A 20,450-nucleotide genomic window follows, 5' to 3' on the forward strand; every position below is an offset into this window, starting at 1 on the left:
ATACTCAGCGGTCAGTATGTGGAGGAGGCCGCTAAACTATGAAATCATTGAGGGCCGGACGGGTGGTGGAGCCTCCAATGAATATTCTTGAGAATCAGGAAAAATAAAACTCAAAATGCATGTTATGCAAAAGCTGCTCCATCTGCGGACATGGTGTGTTTTAAGAGGGAAAGACAGGCTGTGTGGGGGGGGGGGGGTTGTTTAAAGAGTCTCTGTCACCAGGTTATAAGTGTCCCGTCTCCTACATAATGTGATCGGCGCTGTAAAGTACATAACAGTGGTTTTTATATCGAAAAACTATCATTTTTGAGCAAGTTATGAGCTAGTTTAGATTTGTGCTAATTAGTTTCTTAATGACCAACTGGGCGTGTTTTTACTTTTGACCAACTGGGCGTTGTACAGAGGAGTGTATGAGGCTGACCAATCAGCATCATGCACTTCTCATTGTTCCAGCCCGGCTTCTTTCACTGCACAATCACACTGTAACAATGGGCTGGAACAATGAGAAGTGTAGGACACTGATTGGTCACTGATAGGTCGCTGATTGGTCAGCGTCATACACTCCTTCACAACGCCCAGTTGGTAAAAAGTAAAACACGCGCAGTTGTCCATTAAGAAACTAATCAGCATAAATCTAAAATTGCTCATAACTTGCTCAAAAAATGATTGTTTTTCTAAATAAAAACCACTGTTATCTACATTACAGCGCCGATCAGATTACGTAGGAGATAGAGCTCTTATAATCTGGTGACAGAGCCGCTTTTTTAATCTGCAAATACCTGCATCCTGGTGATGAACGCGATTCCAGTCCAACTCATGACCCAGAGACCTTCCCCCGATCACTAGTAAGAGACTGACCGCCTGCTCCATATCCTCGCTGTCACTGGAGGGAGGGGGGTCCCTGGCTAATTAGTCAAATGGCCTTAAAACTTATTGATCACCGTACAAGACGTGCAAATCTACAGCTTTAGACTTAGACTTGTAATGCGTCGTCCACACTACCAGGGAAGCAGGTTTAGAGGGATTCTCTAGGATGAGAGAAACTTGGCTGCCTTCTTCCAGAATCAGCACCACACCTGTCCACATGTCGTGTGGGGTATTGCAGCTCAGGTACATCGAAGTGGATGAAGCCGATCTGTAATACTACACACAACCTGTGGACAGAAAGTAGGACTAAGGTTTCGTTCCGACGGAGCTTTCCGTCGGAACGGAGCCCTGACAGACACAAACGGAAACCATAGGTTTCCATCACCATTGATTTCAATGGTGACAGATCCAGTGCCAATGGAGACAAATGGAAACCATTGGCACTGGATCTGTCACCATTGAACTCAATGGTGATGGAAACCTATGGTTTCCGTTTGTGTCTGTCAGGGCTCCGTTCCGACGGAAAGCTCCAACGGTACGTCGAAATGCAGCCCTAGCGAAGAGGTGAACGAAGCCCTAGACCTACTGGTAATTGTATTTCTAGGAGTCCATCATGGCAGCACCACAGGAGGTTGCCCTTTATAGGGACAGGAAGACAGAGGTTAAAAATCCCCTTCCACCAACCACTTGCCAGTGTTTTTCCAATTACTACACCAGGATGGATGCAAACCTATTTTATGATTAGGGATAATGATACTAGATACAAGGACTAAGTCCCTTTTTGAAACCTGTTTAAAGAAAATCCAGGATTTTTGCTTCATTTGGTAAAAGGGATCTGGTCCTGGATTCGAATGCCAGGAAGAGAATTTTTTCCAGATATTCCGGTAGATTTTTGAAGTTACTTCTCTATCGCTTAATAGAAAGGTTGAGAGGACCTCTTCTGAAAGCCCCTGGTTACCCAGGATCTGCCTCCCCGGATCCATGCTGATCGTTTTAAATGCTCCACTCCTTGATAAAATAAAAAAGGACCCTGGGAGAGAAGGTCCCTTTTTATCGGGAGCACGAACGGGTAGAAGATGCCAACTGTTTCAAGATTGGGAAGAAGCACCTTTTGGGCCAATACGGTAGAACTATTATCAGGTTTGTTAATTCGCCGTGAGCCTTCCTTAATATGGCCGTAATTCGTGGGAATGGAGGGAACGCATAATTCAGCTTCATGTCCCACTGATGAGACAACACATCTACTCCTACTGGCTTGTGTCTGAAGAAGTGTAGGGGGGGGGGGGGGGGGAGAATTTGCCAAAAAGCAAAATGCTCAAGTAGGTAAATTTTTTAAAAATAGATCCTTTTGAGGATATCCCCATTTTTGAGTTAAGGATTGAAAACTTTCTTTGTTCAGGGGCCGCTCTGCTGGATCAATCTTCCAGCTCAAAGTCAACAGATATATTTTCTGTGCCTTTCAGTTGGACTGATGACACGGAAAGGACATTTTCTTCTGCCCAACTGAAAATTTGGGTGTGGAAAGTTTGGAGATGAGCAGGTCTTGCTCCCCCTTGGTGACAAAGAAAGGATACTGCTGTGGTGGTGTCTGACCATATCCTTATAGGTTTGCCTTTTATTAGTGGAAAGGCTCGTTTCACGGTTTCCCGCTCTTTACAGCTCTCGGTTCCCTGTAGTTTGAAGACCTTTTCCCCTCTTGAGGAAACCACATGTCCTGGAAGTGTTTGCCTTGAATTATTGACCCCCAACTTGTTTGCTGGTGTCTGTTTACAAAAACCCATCAGAGAGAGGTCTTCACCGACTGAAATCAATATCTTTGTATTTAGGGACTCCTGTTTGTGATCCCTCTGGGATAGAATTAAATTCTGTAATTTAAGAGAGTTGAATTGGCTCCACGGGATGGATTGGATACAGGAGGTCCCTTCCCGGATCCCTTCCCTTACCAAAAAGCTGTATTTTCCAAAAACTTTCTGACCTTGTTTTGTAGGTGAAGTTGTTCTTCCTCTTGTAGAAAGGAATATTGACGGGAGGAGGCCAACAGCACTCCTGAAAAAAAAATACAAAATTCGATTTTGGGGAGAAAGTGGACTTTTCGAAGTTTATTATCCAACCCCAATCTTGTAGAAGGGATAGGACTTGGGTTCGCTGGATCTTGAGGATGGATCGTATATCTCACACCAGAAGAAAGTCGTCTAGGTATGGGATGATAATCAAATTTTGATTTCTTAGAAATGCCATAATCTCTGGGGGCGGAGGAAATTCCGAAAGGGAAACAAAAACTGGTAATGAAGGATGGAGGGACCATCCTCAATTGCAAATCTTACTGGATCGGGACGTGATAATAGGCATCTGTGAGATCTATTGTACACATTGATGCACCCGGATTTATTATTGGAGAGGTAGATCGGACAGACTCCATCTTGAACTATCGATATTCCAAAGATTCGTTTAATCCTTTGAGGTTGATGATCATCCTGTCGAAACCGTTCGTTACTTTTATCAAGAAGATTTTTGAAGAACAGCCGTTTTTTACCCCGTGAGGCACAGGAGATTTCACCTTCATTCGTAGAAGTTTTTGAACATCGCTGATGAGAACTTGTGGAAGATCTTTGGATTGGTATGAAGTTACAGAAAATCTTTCAGGAGGTAGAGCGGAGAATTCTATTTTGTGACCCTTTTTGATCATTTGTAACACCCAGGGATTCTGGGTTATCTTGGTCCACTCTGAATGAAAGGCTACGAGCCCCCCCCCCCCATCATTGTTTTGTGGGTTGAAATGAATTGCTGGGGTGGAGAAGAAATCCTCGACCTCTTCCCCCTTTTGGGTAACTCCAGCAACCTGACTTCCCTTTACCTCTATAGCTCGGTTGTTGACGAAACCTCCGAAACGGAGGAGTCTTTTTTTGGTTTCTCCTCTGGAGAGCCTTTCCTCAGATCAGTTCCGTTCAACATATTATCCAGGAGGGGTCCAAACATCAAGGAACCCGAGAAGGGGATAGAGCCCAACTTATTTTTTGATTTGGTGTCCCCAGTCCATGTTTTGAGCCACAAGGCTCTTCTAGCGGCGTTGGATAGCGCCCCATTCCTGGCAGAAAACCTGACCGACTCGGCTGATGCGTCTGCCAAAAACCTGTTGCCATTTTAAGTTGACGAAGAGATTCCAGCACGTCTTCTCTGGAAGTTTTATTATCAAATGTTTCTCCGATTGATTCAACCATATAAAACATTGATCTTGCGACGGACACAGCCACAATGTTGGTTGAGATCCCCTCAAAGGGGTTTGCTGTCTTTTTTGCCACTCTTGCTGCAGGGATGTCTACTATGGGAATTTCATCAGAGGGTTTTGTGCCTTCAGAATTAAAAGAGAAGCCTATTTTTAAATTCTTGTGAATCTCTTTCTGAATCTTCCCATTCTGAAAAAAATCATTTTCATGAGGTTCTCATTTATAGGAAAGACTCCCCCCCCCCCCCCTTCGGAAAGGCCTCCGAACATTTCGTCCTTGGATGGAACGGGGCAGATCTTCCTGTATACCCATGGTTTCACTAATTGCCTGTATCAGGGAATCCAACATTTCTGAAGAGAAATAGAACTTCTTTTCTTGTGAGGAGGATGAAGGTTTCTGTTCTTCACCCTCTTCTAAATCACCATCAGACAGAACAGCCTTCCTGTTCGGAGTAATTCTTGAGCTGCGGCCACTGCTGATCCACTCCCATTCTAGGTCTTTTTGCCTGGGACACAGATGGAGTCTCTTGTTGTGGTGTCAGGGAGGCCACTGACTGATTCACTAACTTTACTATGCAATCCTGACATATTTGCTTCTTATGTGTATCCTGCAGTTATTTCCCCGCAGGTAGCAAATTTTTTTATGTGTGACTGCCGCAGAGAGTGTTATTTTTCCAAAAAAAAAAAAAAAAAAAAAAAAAAAAAAGAAGGACTATGAGGGAGGGTGGGAGGAAGAATACCTGTACAAAATAAACAGAGTGGTACCCAATCACCATAGGAGAGAATCACATGACCCAGGGACATCTCCAGCATTCCATCCGATCGGGAAGGTTCCATAACGCATAGGGGACCAATAAGGATCGTCTCCAACAAATTTGTAGATAAGTATTAGCAAAAAAATACTAACGCGATATCAATTGGCTTACCTGTGAAGGTCCCTTTTATAGCTGGGAAGATTTTGAATTGGCCGTAGACCGGAAGTGGCCCGATATCACTTCTGGTGACGCTGCCGTCTATACTGCAAGACCCCCTGTCAGCCGTCACGTCTGGTTCTCCGATACGGCAGAAACTAGGGAAAATGCCGGATATTTGGTCTTCCCCAAAATGGCCGTGTCCCCAAGCCATGCAGCCGAAGCTCCGTTGCGACCATCAAATTCCTTCCAACCACAGACTACCTGGGATCCAGTTTAGGACCCCGCTTGTGCTCAGGTTAGTAACCGGGATTGTGGAGCTAAGGGACCCCTCTCCTGTGAGGCCATGTTTACGGGGGAAAGGAAGGAGAAGCCTGGCTCCCTGATCTCACACCCCACCTTCTGTTTTTCCAGGTAGCTGAATCTCACTTCTCTGCACCTGTCCAACCTAGGGACAGGAAGAACAGTGGCAAGTGGGTGGCGGGAGGAGCCTTTTAACCTCTGTCTTCCTGTACCTGAAGAGGTCAGACTTCTGTGGAGCGGTCATTAGGAACAAACAGGAAATATCTTTCTGAAAATGCAGCAAATGTTCCCCTCACTGTAGAAAGGGGCAACACATTCTACTGCAACTGTACAGCAATGGCGGCCTCTCTAACTCCAGGAGCTGATAAACTACAAACCCCAGCAGAAGCTGCAAGAAATGATTGCGTGCACTGCGAAAATACCCCCAAACCCTCCCCCCCTGTAATAGGTCAGTGGGGCACCTTAAGAGGGTAAACTCACATGCCATGGATATCGCTATAATTTGTTGGGGCAGTTTTGACTTTAAGCAGCCGCCTGACATTTTTTCTTTTTTTAATCAATAATATAAAAAACAAAAAAGGAAAAGGACAATAATTTCAAGGATTTAGCCGTCGTCGGCCTCCAGGTTGATATTGTTTCCGAACTTGGCGTACAGCTGGACCTTGAGATCACCGAGGACTCGCTGGATGTATTCAACTCGCGACTGTAAAGAATCTATTTCATCCTGTAATCCTCTCTGCACGGAAGAAAGAAGGATACAAGGATAAAGTTATTACTGGACGCCGGCCCTTTAATATATACGATGGTTACATTTACTCTATACCAATGATCAGCCCTTCCCCTTATCAGCTGGAGGGTCCCCAGTTCTCTGCCCGGCCCCCCCATAAACAGGATTATACACATGACTTCAGGTTACATGTCCTGAAGAGACAAAGAGAGAAACGCACTCAAAGTTGTGGCGGCGCGGGGGATGGAGCGGAGGAAACGGTTACTAACAGAGGTATATAAAGTACAGTAATTATACAGCAGCCGACACAGCGACCTCCTCTTGATACATTATATAATATCATGATGACCGCGTGCTGCTCCCTTATATCGTGTCACATGGTTCATACCCGGCAGCAACGTGAACTACAGAAACCTTCCTACCAAATTATCACCGTATCAATCAGCAAGAAACTAACTGCCCCCCCCTGCTATATACACACACACACATATACATTAAACATCCATATGTGCAATATATGTAACTAAGACACCTTCTAGTACCTATAGAGGACAGTATTAGGGCAGATACAGACGGACGTTGCGTTTTTGCGCGCGCAAACGCTGCGTTTTGCGCGCGCAAAAAACATTTGACAGCTGCGTGTGTCATCCGTGTCTGATGCGCGGCTGCGTGATTTTCGCGCAGCCGCCATCATAGAGATGAGGCTTGTCGACGCCCGCCACTGTCCAAGGTGCTGAAAGAGCTAACTCTTTCAGCACCCTCGACAGTGAATGCCGAACACAATATCGAAAAACCTGTTGAAAAAAAAGAAACAGTTCGTACTTACCGAGAACTTCCCGGCCGTTGCCTTGGTGACGCGTCCTTGGTGACGCGCCTCTCGACATCGGGCCCCACCTCCCTGGATGACGCGCCAGTCCATGTGACCGCTGCAGCCTGTGCTTGGCCTGTGATTGGCTGGAGCTGTCACTTGGACTGAATTGTCATCCCGGGAGGTCAGACTGGAGGAAGAAGCCGGGAGTTCTCGGTAAGTCAGAACTTCGTTTTTTTTCCTACAGGTTCATGTATATTGGGATCGGAAGTCACTGTCCATGGTGCTGAAACAGTTTAACTCTTTCAGCACCATGGACAGTGACTATCTCCTGACATCGCGTACCGGAAATTTTTTTGCCGGGTTCGGCCAAAACGAGTTTGGCCGAACCCGGTGAAGTTCGTTTCGCTTGTCCGGCTTCGCTCATCGCAAAGACACTCCGTTTGGATGTTCGGAAACAGAAAAGCACGTGGTGCTTTTCTGTTTACATTCATCCTTTTGACAGCTGGTGCGCTGTTTGTCGGTTCGCACGGAAGTGCTTCCGTGCAACCTGCGTGGTTTTCACGCACCCATTGACTTCAATGGGTGCGTGATGCGCGAAATACGCAGAGTTATTGAACCTGTCGCGCTTTTTGCGCAGCAGACAAACGCTGCGCAAAAAGCACAGACTGTCTGTACTGCCCCATAGACTTGTATTGGTCCATGCGTGCCGCGTGAAAACCACGCGGCCCGCACGGACCGAATACACCCTCGTGTGAATCCTCCCTTATAGTAGTTATATTCTTGTATATAGGTGGGCAGTATTATAGTAGTTATATTCTTGTATATAGGAGCAGTATTATAGTAGTTATATTCTTGTATATAGGAGCAGTATTATAGTAGTTATATTCTTGTATATAGGGGCAGTATTATAGTAGTTATATTCTTGTATATAGGTGGGCAGTATTATAGTAGTTATATTCTTGTATATAGGAGCAGTATTATAGTAAATATATTTTGGTATATAGAGGACAGTATTATAGTAGTTATATTCTTGTATATAGGAGACGTATTATAGTAGTTATATTCTTGTATATAGGGGGCAGTATTATAGTAGTTAAATTCTTGTATATAGGAGACGTATTATAGTAGTTATTTTCTTGTATATAGGGGGCAGTATTATAGTAGTTATATTCTTGTATATAGGAGGCAGTATTATAGTAGTTATATTCTTGTATATAGGGGCAGTATTATAGTAGTTATATTCTTGTATATAGAGGACAGTATTATAGTAGTTATATTCTTGTATATAGGAGCGGTATTATAGTAGTTATATTCTTGTATATAGGGAGCAGTATTATAGTAGTTATATTCTTGAATATAGGGGGCAGTATTATAGTAGTTTTATTCTTGTATATAGGGGGCAGTATTATAGTAGTTATATTCTTGTATATAGGAGCAGTATTATAGTAGTTATATTCTTGTATATAGGAGCAGTATTATAGTAGTTATATTCTTGTATATAGGGGCAGTATTATAGTAATTATATTCTTGTATATAGGGGACAGTATTATAGTAATTATATTCTTGTATATAGGAGCAGTATTATAGTAGTTATATTCTTGTATATATGAGCAGTATTATAGTAGTTATATTCTTGTATATATAGGGCAGTATTATAGTAGTTATATTCTTGTATATAGGAGCAGTATTATAGTAGTTATATTCTTGTATATAGGGGACAGTATTATAGTAGTTATATTCTTATATATAGGGGGCAGTATCATAGTCGTTATATTCTTGTATATAGGAGCAGTATTATAGTAGTGATATTCTTGTATATATAGGGCAGTATTATAGTAGTTATATTCTTGTATATAGGAGCAGTATTATAGTAGTTATATTCTTGTATATAGGAGCAGTATTATAGTAGTTATATTCTTGTATATATAGGGCAGTATTATAGTAGTTATATTCTTGTATATAGGAGCAGTATTATAGTAGTTATATTCTTGTATATAGGGGACAGTATTATAGTAGTTATATTCTTATATATAGGGGCAGTATTATAGTAGTTATATTCTTGTATATAGGAGCAGTATTATAGTAGTTATATTCTTGTATATAGGAGCAGTATTATAGTAGTTATATTCTTGTATATAGGGGCAGTATTATAGTAGTTATATTCTTGTATATAGGAGGAGTATTATAGTAGTTATATTCTTGACTATAGGGGCAGTATTATAGTAGCTATATTCTTGTATATGGGGGCAGTATTATAGTAGTTATATTCTTGTATATGCGGGCAGTATTATAGTAGTTATATTCTTGTATATAGGGGGCAGTATTATAGTAGTTATATTCTTGTATATAGGAACAGTATTATAGTAGTTATATTCTTGTATAGAGGAGCAGTATTATAGCAGTTATATTCTTCTATATAAGGGCAGTATTATAGTAGTTATATTCTTGTATATAGGAGCAGTATTATAGTAGTTATATTCTTGTATATAGGAGCAGTATTATAGTAGTTATATTCTTGTATATAGGGGCAGTATTATAGTAGTTATATTCTTGTATATAGGGAGCAGTATTATAGTAGTTATATTCTTCTATATAGGGGGCAGTATTATAGTAGTTATATTCTTGTATATAGGGGGCAGTATTATAGTAGTTATATTCTTGTATATAGGAGCAGTATTATAGTAGTTATATTCTTGTATAGAGGGGCAGTATTATAGTATTTATATTCTTGTATATAGGGAGCAGTATTATAGTAGTTATATTCTTGTATATAGGGAGCAGTATTATAGTAGTTATATTCTTGTATATAGGGGGCAGTATTATAGTAGTTATATTCTTGTATATAGGGGCAGTATTATAGTAGTTATATTCTTGTATATAGGGGCAGTATTATAGTAGTTATATTCTTGTATATAGGGGGCAGTATTATAGTAGTTATATTCTTGTATATAGGGAGCAGTATTATAGCAGTTATATTCTTGTATATAGGGGGCAGTATTATAGTAGTTATATTCTTGTATATAGGAGGCAGTATAAGGGCATGACCACACGTGGCGGATTTCCTCCGCAACTGTCCGCATCAATGCCGCACAGAATCGGCGTTGCAGATTCTGCTGCGGATCTGCACAAAATGTGCAGAAAATTGATGCGGACTGGCCGCTGCGGACTGCAGGAAAAGTGCTTCCCTTCTCCCTATTCAGTGCAGGATAGAGAGAAGGGACAGCACTTTCCCTAGTGAAAGTCAAAGAAATTCATACTTACCGCCCGTTGTCTTGGTGACGCGTCCCTCTTTCGGCATCCAGCCCGACCTCCCTGGATGACGCTCCAGTCCATGTGACCGCTGCAGCCTGTGCTTGGCCTGTGATTGGCTGCAGCCGTCACTTACACTGAAACGTCATCCTGGGAGGCCGGACTGGAGACAGACGCAGGGAGTTCTCGGTAAGTATGAACTTATATTTTTTTTTACAGATACATGTATATTGAGATCGGTAGTCACTGTCCCGGGTGCAGAAACAGTTACTGCCGATCGCGTAACTCTTTCAGCACCCTGGACAGTGACTATTTACAGACGTCTCCTAGCAACGCTCCCGTCATTACGGGAGCCCCATTGACTTCCTCAGTCTGGCTGTAGACCTAGAAATACATAGGTCCAGCCAGAATGAAGAAATGTCATGGTAGTAAAACCAATACGCTCCGCAGCACACATAAGATCTGCGGACTTCATTGCGGAATTTTGACTCTCCATTGAAGTCAATGGAGAAATTCCGCCATGAGTCCGCCACTGCTCCGCAACAGACAGAGCATGCTGCGGACACCAAATTCCGCTCCGCAGCCTATGCTCCGCAGCGGAATTTTACGCCTAGTCTAAACGAACACTGCTAAATTAAAGTGTAAGTCAATGGACAAACGGCACCGCTGCGGATTAACGCTGCGGAGTGTCCGCAGCGGAATTTCAGTGAAATTCCGCCACGTGTGAACCCGCCCTTATAGTAGTTATATTCTTGTATATAGGGGGCAGTATTATAGTAGTTATATTCTTGTATATAGGGGGCAGTATTATAGTAGTTATATTCTTGTAGATAGGGGGCAGTATTATAGTAGTTATATTCTTGTATATAGGAGCAGTATTATAGTAGTTATATTCTTGTATATAGGGGGCAGTATTATAGTAGTTATATTCTTGTATATAGGGGCAGTATTATAGCAGTTATATTCTTGTATATAGGGGGCAGTATTATAGTAGTTATATTCTTGTATATAGGAGGCAGTATAAGGGCATGACCACACGTGGCGGATTTCCTCCGCAACTGTCCGCATCAATGCCGCACAGAATCGGCGTTGCAGATTCTGCTGCGGATCTGCACAAAATGTGCAGAAAATTGATGCGGACTGGCCGCTGCGGACTGCAGGAAAAGTGCTTCCCTTCTCCCTATTCAGTGCAGGATAGAGAGAAGGGACAGCACTTTCCCTAGTGAAAGTCAAAGAAATTCATACTTACCGCCCGTTGTCTTGGTGACGCGTCCCTCTTTCGGCATCCAGCCCGACCTCCCTGGATGACGCTCCAGTCCATGTGACCGCTGCAGCCTGTGCTTGGCCTGTGATTGGCTGCAGCCGTCACTTACACTGAAACGTCATCCTGGGAGGCCGGACTGGAGACAGACGCAGGGAGTTCTCGGTAAGTATGAACTTATATTTTTTTTTACAGATACATGTATATTGAGATCGGTAGTCACTGTCCCGGGTGCAGAAACAGTTACTGCCGATCGCGTAACTCTTTCAGCACCCTGGACAGTGACTATTTACAGACGTCTCCTAGCAACGCTCCCGTCATTACGGGAGCCCCATTGACTTCCTCAGTCTGGCTGTAGACCTAGAAATACATAGGTCCAGCCAGAATGAAGAAATGTCATGGTAGTAAAACCAATACGCTCCGCAGCACACATAAGATCTGCGGACTTCATTGCGGAATTTTGACTCTCCATTGAAGTCAATGGAGAAATTCCGCCATGAGTCCGCCACTGCTCCGCAACAGACAGAGCATGCTGCGGACACCAAATTCCGCTCCGCAGCCTATGCTCCGCAGCGGAATTTTACGCCTAGTCTAAACGAACACTGCTAAATTAAAGTGTAAGTCAATGGACAAACGGCACCGCTGCGGATTAACGCTGCGGAGTGTCCGCAGCGGAATTTCAGTGAAATTCCGCCACGTGTGAACCCGCCCTTATAGTAGTTATATTCTTGTATATAGGGGGCAGTATTATAGTAGTTATATTCTTGTATATAGGGGGCAGTATTATAGTAGTTATATTCTTGTAGATAGGGGGCAGTATTATAGTAGTTATATTCTTGTATATAGGAGCAGTATTATAGTAGTTATATTCTTGTATATAGGGGGCAGTATTATAGTAGTTATATTCTTGTATATAGGGGCAGTATTATAGTAGTTATATTCTTGTATATAGGAGCAGTATTATAGTAGTTATATTCTTGTATATAGGGGGCAGTATTATAGTAGTTATATTCTTGTATATAGGGGGCAGTATTATAGTAGTTATATTCTTGTATATAGGGGGCAGTATTATAGTAGTTATATTCTTGTAGATAGGGGGCAGTATTATAGTAGTTATATTCTTGTATATAGGAGGCAGTATTATAGTAGTTATATTCTCGTATATAGGAGGCAGTATTATAGTAGTTATATTCTTGTATATAGGAGCAGTATTATAGTAGTTATATTCTTGTATATAGGGGGCAGTATTATAGTAGTTATATTCTTGTATATAGGGGCAGTATTATAGTAGTTATATTCTTCTATAAAGGGGGCAGTATTATAGTAGTTATATTCTTGTATATAGGGGGCAGTATTATAGTAGTTATATTCTTATATATAGGGACAGTATTATAGTAGTTATATTCTTGTATATAGGAGCAGTATTATAGTAGTTATATTCTTGTATATGGGGGCAGTATTATAGTAGTTATATTCTTGTATATAGGGGGCAGTATTATAGTAGTTATATTCTTGTATATAGGGGGCAGTATTATAGTAGTTATATTCTTGTATATAGGGGGCAGTATTATAGTAGTTATATTCTTGTATATAGCGGGCAGCATTATAGTAGTTATATTCTTGTATATAGGAGCAGTATTATAGTAGTTATATTCTTGTATAGAGGAGCAGTATTATAGTAGTTATATTCTTGTATATAGGGGCAGTATTATAGTAGTTATATTCTTGTATATAGGGGCAGTATTATAGTAGTTATATTCTTGTATATAGGAACAGTATTATAGTAGTTATATTCTTCTATATAGGGGGCAGTATTATAGTAGTTATATTCTTGTATATAGGGGGCAGTATTATAGTAGTTATATTCTTATATATAGGGACAGTATTATAGTAGTTATATTCTTGTATATAGGAGCAGTATTATAGTAGCTATATTCTTGTATATGGGGGCAGTATTATAGTAGTTATATTCTTGTATATGCGGGCAGTATTATAGTAGTTATATTCTTGTATATAGGGGGCAGTATTATAGTAGTTATATTCTTGTATATAGGGGGCAGTATTATAGTAGTTATATTCTTGTATATAGGGGCAGTATTATAGTAGTTATATTCTTGTATATAGGAACAGTATTATAGTAGTTATATTCTTGTATATAGGAACAGTATTATAGTAGTTATATTCTTGTATAGAGGAGCAGTATTATAGCAGTTATATTCTTCTATATAAGGGCAGTATTATAGTAGTTATATTCTTGTATATAGGAGCAGTATTATAGTAGTTATATTCTTGTATATAGGAGCAGTATTATAGTAGTTATATTCTTGTATATAGGGGCAGTATTATAGTAGTTATATTCTTGTATATAGGGAGCAGTATTATAGTAGTTATATTCTTCTATATAGGGGGCAGTATTATAGTAGTTATATTCTTGTATATAGGGGGCAGTATTATAGTAGTTATATTCTTGTATATAGGAGCAGTATTATAGTAGTTATATTCTTGTATATAGGGGCAGTATTATAGTATTTATATTCTTGTATATAGGGAGCAGTATTATAGTAGTTATATTCTTGTATATAGGGAGCAGTATTATAGTAGTTATATTCTTGTATATAGGGGGCAGTATTATAGTAGTTATATTCTTGTATATAGGGGCAGTATTATAGTAGTTATATTCTTGTATATAGGGGCAGTATTATAGTAGTTATATTCTTGTATATAGGGGGCAGTATTATAGTAGTTATATTCTTGTATATAGGGAGCAGTATTATAGCAGTTATATTCTTGTATATAGGGGGCAGTATTATAGTAGTTATATTCTTGTATATAGGGGGCAGTATTATAGTAGTTATATTCTTGTATATAGGGGCAGTATTATAGTAGTTATATTCCTGTATATAGGGGGCAGTATTATAGTAGTTATATTCTTGTATATAGGGGGCAGTATTATAGTAGTTATATTCTTGTATATAGGAGGAGTATTATAGTAGTTATATTCTTGACTATAGGGGCAGTATTATAGTAGCTATATTCTTGTATATGGGGGCAGTATTATAGTAGTTATATTCTTGTATATAGGGGCAGTATTATAGTAGTTATATTCTTGTATATAGGAACAGTATTATAGTAGTTATATTCTTGTATAGAGGAGCAGTATTATAGCAGTTATATTCTTCTATATAAGGGCAGTATTATAGTAGTTATATTCTTGTATATAGGAGCAGTATTATAGTAGTTATATTCTTGTATATAGGAGCAGTATTATAGTAGTTATATTCTTGTATATAGGGGCAGTATTATAGTAGTTATATTCTTGTATATAGGGAGCAGTATTATAGTAGTTATATTCTTCTATATAGGGGGCAGTATTATAGTAGTTATATTCTTGTATATAGGGGGCAGTATTATAGTAGTTATATTCTTGTATATAGGAGCAGTATTATAGTAGTTATATTCTTGTATATAGGGGCAGTATTATAGTATTTATATTCTTGTATATAGGGAGCAGTATTATAGTAGTTATATTCTTGTATATAGGGAGCAGTATTATAGTAGTTATATTCTTGTATATAGGGGGCAGTATTATAGTAGTTATATCCTTGTATATAGGGGCAGTATTATAGTAGTTATATTCTTGTATATAGGGGCAGTATTATAGTAGTTATATTCTTGTATATAGGGGGCAGTATTATAGTAGTTATATTCTTGTATATAGGGAGCAGTATTATAGCAGTTATATTCTTGTATATAGGGGGCAGTATTATAGTAGTTATATTCTTGTATATAGGAGGCAGTATTATAGTAGTTATATTCTTGTATATAGGGGGCAGTATTATAGTAGTTATATTCTTGTATATAGGGGGCAGTATTATAGTAGTTATATTCTTGTAGATAGGGGGCAGTATTATAGTAGTTATATTCTTGTATATAGGAGGCAGTATTATAGTAGTTATATTCTTGTATATAGGGGGCAGTATTATAGTAGTTATATTCTTGTATATAGGGGGCAGTATTATAGTAGTTATATTCTTGTATATAGGGGCAGTATTATAGTAGTTATATTCTTGTATATATGGGCAGTATTATAGTAGTTATATTCTTGTATATAGGAGGCAGTATTATAGTAGTTATATTCTTGTATATAGGGGGCAGTATTATAGTAGTTATATTCTTGTATATAGGGGGCAGTATTATAGTAGTTATATTCTTGTATATAGGGGGCAGTATTATAGTAGTTATATTCTTGTATATAGGGGCAGTATTATAGTAGTTATATTCCTGTATATAGGGGGCAGTATTATAGTAGTTATATTCTTGTATATAGGGGGCAGTATTATAGTAGTTATATTCTTGTATATAGGAGGAGTATTATAGTAGTTATATTCTTGACTATAGGGGCAGTATTATAGTAGTTATATTCTTGTATATAGGTGGGCAGTATTATAGTAGTTATATTCTTGTATGTAGGGAGTAGTATTATAGTAGTTATATTCTTGTATATAGGGGGCAGTATTATAGTAGTTATATTCTTGTATATAGGGGGCAGTATTATAGTAGTTATATTCTTGTATATAGGGGGCAGTATTATAGTAGTTATATTCTTGTATATAGTAGCAGTATTATAGTAGTTATATTCTTGTATATAGGGGGCAGTATTATAGTAGTTATATTCTTGTATATAGGGGCAGTATTATAGTAGTTATATTCTTGTATATAGGAGCAGTATTATAGTAGTTATATTCTTGTATATAGGGGGCAGTATTATAGTAGTTATATTCTTGTATATAGGAGCAGTATTATAGTAGTTATATTCTTGTATATAGGAGCAGTATTATAGTAGTTATATTCTTGTATATAGGGGGCAGTATTATAGTAGTTATATTCTTGTATATAGGGGCAGTATTATAGTAGTTATATTCTTGTATATAGGGGGCAGTATTATAGTAGTTATATTCTTGTATATAGGGGCAGTATTATAGTAGTTATATTCTTGTATATAGGGGGCAGTATTATAGTAGTTATATTCTTGTATATAGGGGCAGTATTATAGTAGTTATATTCTTGTATATAGGGGGCAGTATTATAGTAGTTATATTCTTGTATATAGGGGCAGTATTATAGTAGTTATATTCTTGTATATAGGAACAGTATTATAGTAGTTATATTCTTGTATATAGGGGCAGTATTATAGTAGTTATATTCTTGTATATAGGAGGCAGTATTATAGTAGTTATATTCTTGTATATAGGGGGCAGTATTATAGTAGTTATATTCTTGTATATAGGGGCAGTATTATAGTAGTTATATTCTTGTATATAGGGGGCAGTATTATAGTAGTTATATTCTTGTATATAGGGGCAGTATTCTAGTAGTCATATTCTTGTATATAGGGGGCAGTATTATAGTAGCTATATTCTTGTATATAGGGGCAGTATTATAGTAGTTATATTCTTGTATATAGGAGCAGTATTATAGTAGTTATATTCTTGTATATAGAGGGCAGTATTATAGTAGTTATATTCTTGTATATAGGGGCAGTATTATAGTAGTTATATTCTTGTATATAGGTGGCAGTATTATAGTAGTTATATTCTTGTATATAGGGGGCAGTATTATAGTAGTTATATTCTTGTATATAGGGGCAGTATTATAGTAGTTATATTCTTGTATATAGGAGCAGTATTATAGTAGTTATATTCTTGTATATAGGAGCAGTATTATAGTAGTTATATTCTTGTATATAGGGGCAGTATTATAGTAGTTATGTTCTTGTATATAGGGGGCAGTATTCTAGTAGTCATATTCTTGTATATAGGGGGCAGTATTATAGTAGCTATATTCTTGTATATAGGGGCGGTATTATAGTAGTTATATTCTTGTATATAGGAGCAGTATTATAGTAGTTATATTCTTGTATATAGGAGCAGTATTATAGTAGTTATATTCTTGTATATAGGAGCAGTATTATAGTAGTTATATTCTTGTATATAGGAGCAGTATTATAGTAGTTATATTCTTGTATATAGGGGCAGTATTATAGTAGTTATGTTCTTGTATATAGGGGGCAGTATTCTAGTAGTCATATTCTTGTATATAGGGGGCAGTATTATAGTAGCTATATTCTTGTATATAGGGGCGGTATTATAGTAGTTATATTCTTGTATATAGGAGCAGTATTATAGTAGTTATATTCTTGTATATAGGGGCAGTATTATAGTAGTTATATTCTTGTATATAGGAGCAGTATTATAGTAGTTATATTCTTGTATATAGGAGCAGTATTATAGTAGTTATATTCTTGTATATAGGGGCAGTATTATAGTAGTTATGTTCTTGTATATAGGGGGCAGTATTCTAGTAGTCATATTCTTGTATATAGGGGGCAGTATTATAGTAGCTATATTCTTGTATATAGGGGCGGTATTATAGTAGTTATATTCTTGTATATAGGAGTAGTATTATAGTAGTTATATTCTTGTATATAGGGGCAGTATTATAGTAGTTATATTCTTGTATATAGGGGGCAGTATTATAGTAGTTATATTCTTGTATATAGGGGCAGTATTATAGTAGTTATATTCTTGTATATAGGGGCAGTATTATAGTAGTTATATTCTTGTATATAGGGGCAGTATTATAGTAGTTATATTCTTGTATATAGGAGCAGTATTATAGTAGTTATATTCTTGTATATAGGGAGCAGTATTATAGTAGTTATATTCTTGTATATAGGAGCAGTATTATAGTAGATATATTCTTGTATATAGGGGCAGTATTATAGTAGTTATATTCTTGTATATAGGGGCAGTATTATAGTAGTTATATTCTTGTATATAGGGGGCAGTATTATAGTAGTTATATTCTTGTATATATGGGCAGTATTATAGTAGTTATATTCTTGTATATAGGGAGCAGTATTATAGTAGTTATATTCTTGTATATAGGGGCAGTATTATAGTAGTTATATTCTTGTATATAGGGGCAGTATTATAGTAGTTATATTCTTGTATATAGGGGGCAGTATTATAGTAGTTATATTCTTGTATATAGGAGGCAGTATTATAGTAGTTATATTCTTGTATATAGGGGGCAGTATTATAGTAGTTATATTCTTGTATATAGGGGGCAGTATTATAGTAGTTATATTCTTGTATATATGGGCAGTATTATAGTAGTTATATTCTTGTATATAGGAGCAGTATTATAGTAGTTATATTCTTGTATATAGGAGCAGTATTATAGTAGTTATATTCTTGTATATAGGGGGCAGTATTATAGTAGTTATATTCTTGTATATAGGGGGCAGTATTATAGTAGTTATATTCTTGTATATAGGGAGCAGTATTATAGTGGTTATATTCTTGTATATATGGGCAGTATTATAGTAGTTATATTCTTGTAAACTAATGACATGTCATAAGTTTGTTGAAGGTTTAGTTACCATTGAAGGCCTAAAATAGGCTGGTCACTAAGGGGTTAATGGACCGATGCACACCAGCGCCCCGGCAGTGATCCCCAGAGCCCACATACAGGCCACGACGCCGGACCTCCCAGTTGCTGCTTCTATCCCTGGATCTCTCCTGATGCATTCTGCTGTATTGCAGTCTAGAAGATGTTGTGTTTGTACCAGGCAGAGAGAGATAGAACACCGTCTATAGACTCCAGCAGTGACATGAGATCCTGCAGCCGGAGAGATCCGCACAGTCACCACTTAGGCCTCATGCACACGACCGTGTTCGGTCCGTGATATACGGTCCGCATGTCGGCTGCATGTCCCGGACCGAACACAGTGCAGGGAGTCGGGCTCCTAGCATCACACTTATCTATGACGATAGGGGTCACTGCCTGTCCGCGGAACTACTGTCCCGTACTGTAATCATGTTTTAGTGTGTGACAGTAGTTACGTGGATAGGCAGTGACACCTAGCGTCATAGATAAGTATGATGCTAGGAGCCCGGCTCCCTGTACTTTGTACGGTCCGGGACAAGCGGCCGACATGCGGACCGTATATCACGGACCGAACACGGTCGTGTGCATCAGGCCTTACACCACGGCCCGAGCGCTCGCTTCCCGCTCTCCTGCAGTTTCCGTTACAAGTGAACGTCGGATGTGCGGACGCTTTATAAGTCACCAGAACAGATGCGATTAATGACGAACACCGGACAGGCTTGTGAACGATCGTTAGTGAGATTTTCACCCCGATGTAAAACGCAGCTCTCGGTGTGACTGGAGTAGAAGCCAAAAATGAAATCAAAAGGCAAGTAAAATATTTACACTGTGAGGGGAGAATAATGCAGGAAATCACCGGATAATCCGGCAGCAGATCCCCCATCTACACCTGATGGGTCACAACGTCCAGTGATCCGGCACCTCACTCTCCTGACCAGAAGATTTACCACATGGGAAGTCTAGATGGAACTACAACCAGGATCAGCAGAGAAGATGGGGGTTGTAGTTCTACATCAGCTAGAAGTGAAGTATATGGACCACGTACAGGGGAAGTAGTCCCAATTACTCTCCTCCCCATCCTCCTGGAGGACATGCTGAGACTTCTAGTTCCCCAAGAGCCCTTCATCCACGGAGCGGACAGGAGCTGCTCAGTCCTCCGCCATTATACAGACATCACAACGCCGCTAATTGCGCCAAAGCCTCGTCCCCTCCTCTCCGTACCGGCCCCTCCGCGACACTCATCACAGGAGACCCCAAATCTACCCCCAAATACCGGCCCCGAGCTGTCTCACCGTCTCCCTTATGGTGGCCGCCATCTTGGGACTGTACCATTCTCGGGAGGGGGGGACGTATTTCACCTCCGTAATATTTATAGACTTGGGATTCCTGCGTAAAACTCCAGTTATGTAGTGGTAATAATAACGAAGTAATAAAATATGCTCTGCGGTGATTTAATGACAGAGTTTTGTGATAAATAAAACGTGAGGGTGAGATACACAAGTGAGGGAATGGTACGGTCCGAATAACGATGTGCAGACGGGGCGCAGTGCGCTTGTTGTCCACCAGATGGCACTGTGACAATGCTGTGCACAGAGAAGAGACCACGTGACCCACACCGTGCATTATAAGAATATTACACACCAGAA

General features: G+C 39.1%; 1 long non-coding RNA gene across 1 annotated transcript; it reads right to left on the reverse strand.

Annotated features, from left to right (window-relative positions):
- Positions 1 to 5,839: 5,839 nt before the first annotated feature.
- Positions 5,840 to 20,210, reverse strand: LOC142665836 (uncharacterized). The gene is made up of 2 exons (XR_012851582.1): positions 20,097 to 20,210; positions 5,840 to 6,040 (listed from the first exon to the last, which is right to left on the reverse strand). It is a non-coding gene; the product is annotated as an uncharacterized LOC142665836 (long non-coding RNA).
- Between the last annotated feature and the right edge of the window lie 240 nt (positions 20,211 to 20,450).

The sequence above is a fragment of the Rhinoderma darwinii genome, chromosome 13 (assembly GCF_050947455.1).
Source record: "Rhinoderma darwinii isolate aRhiDar2 chromosome 13, aRhiDar2.hap1, whole genome shotgun sequence".
Lineage (NCBI taxonomy): Eukaryota > Metazoa > Chordata > Amphibia > Anura > Rhinodermatidae > Rhinoderma > Rhinoderma darwinii.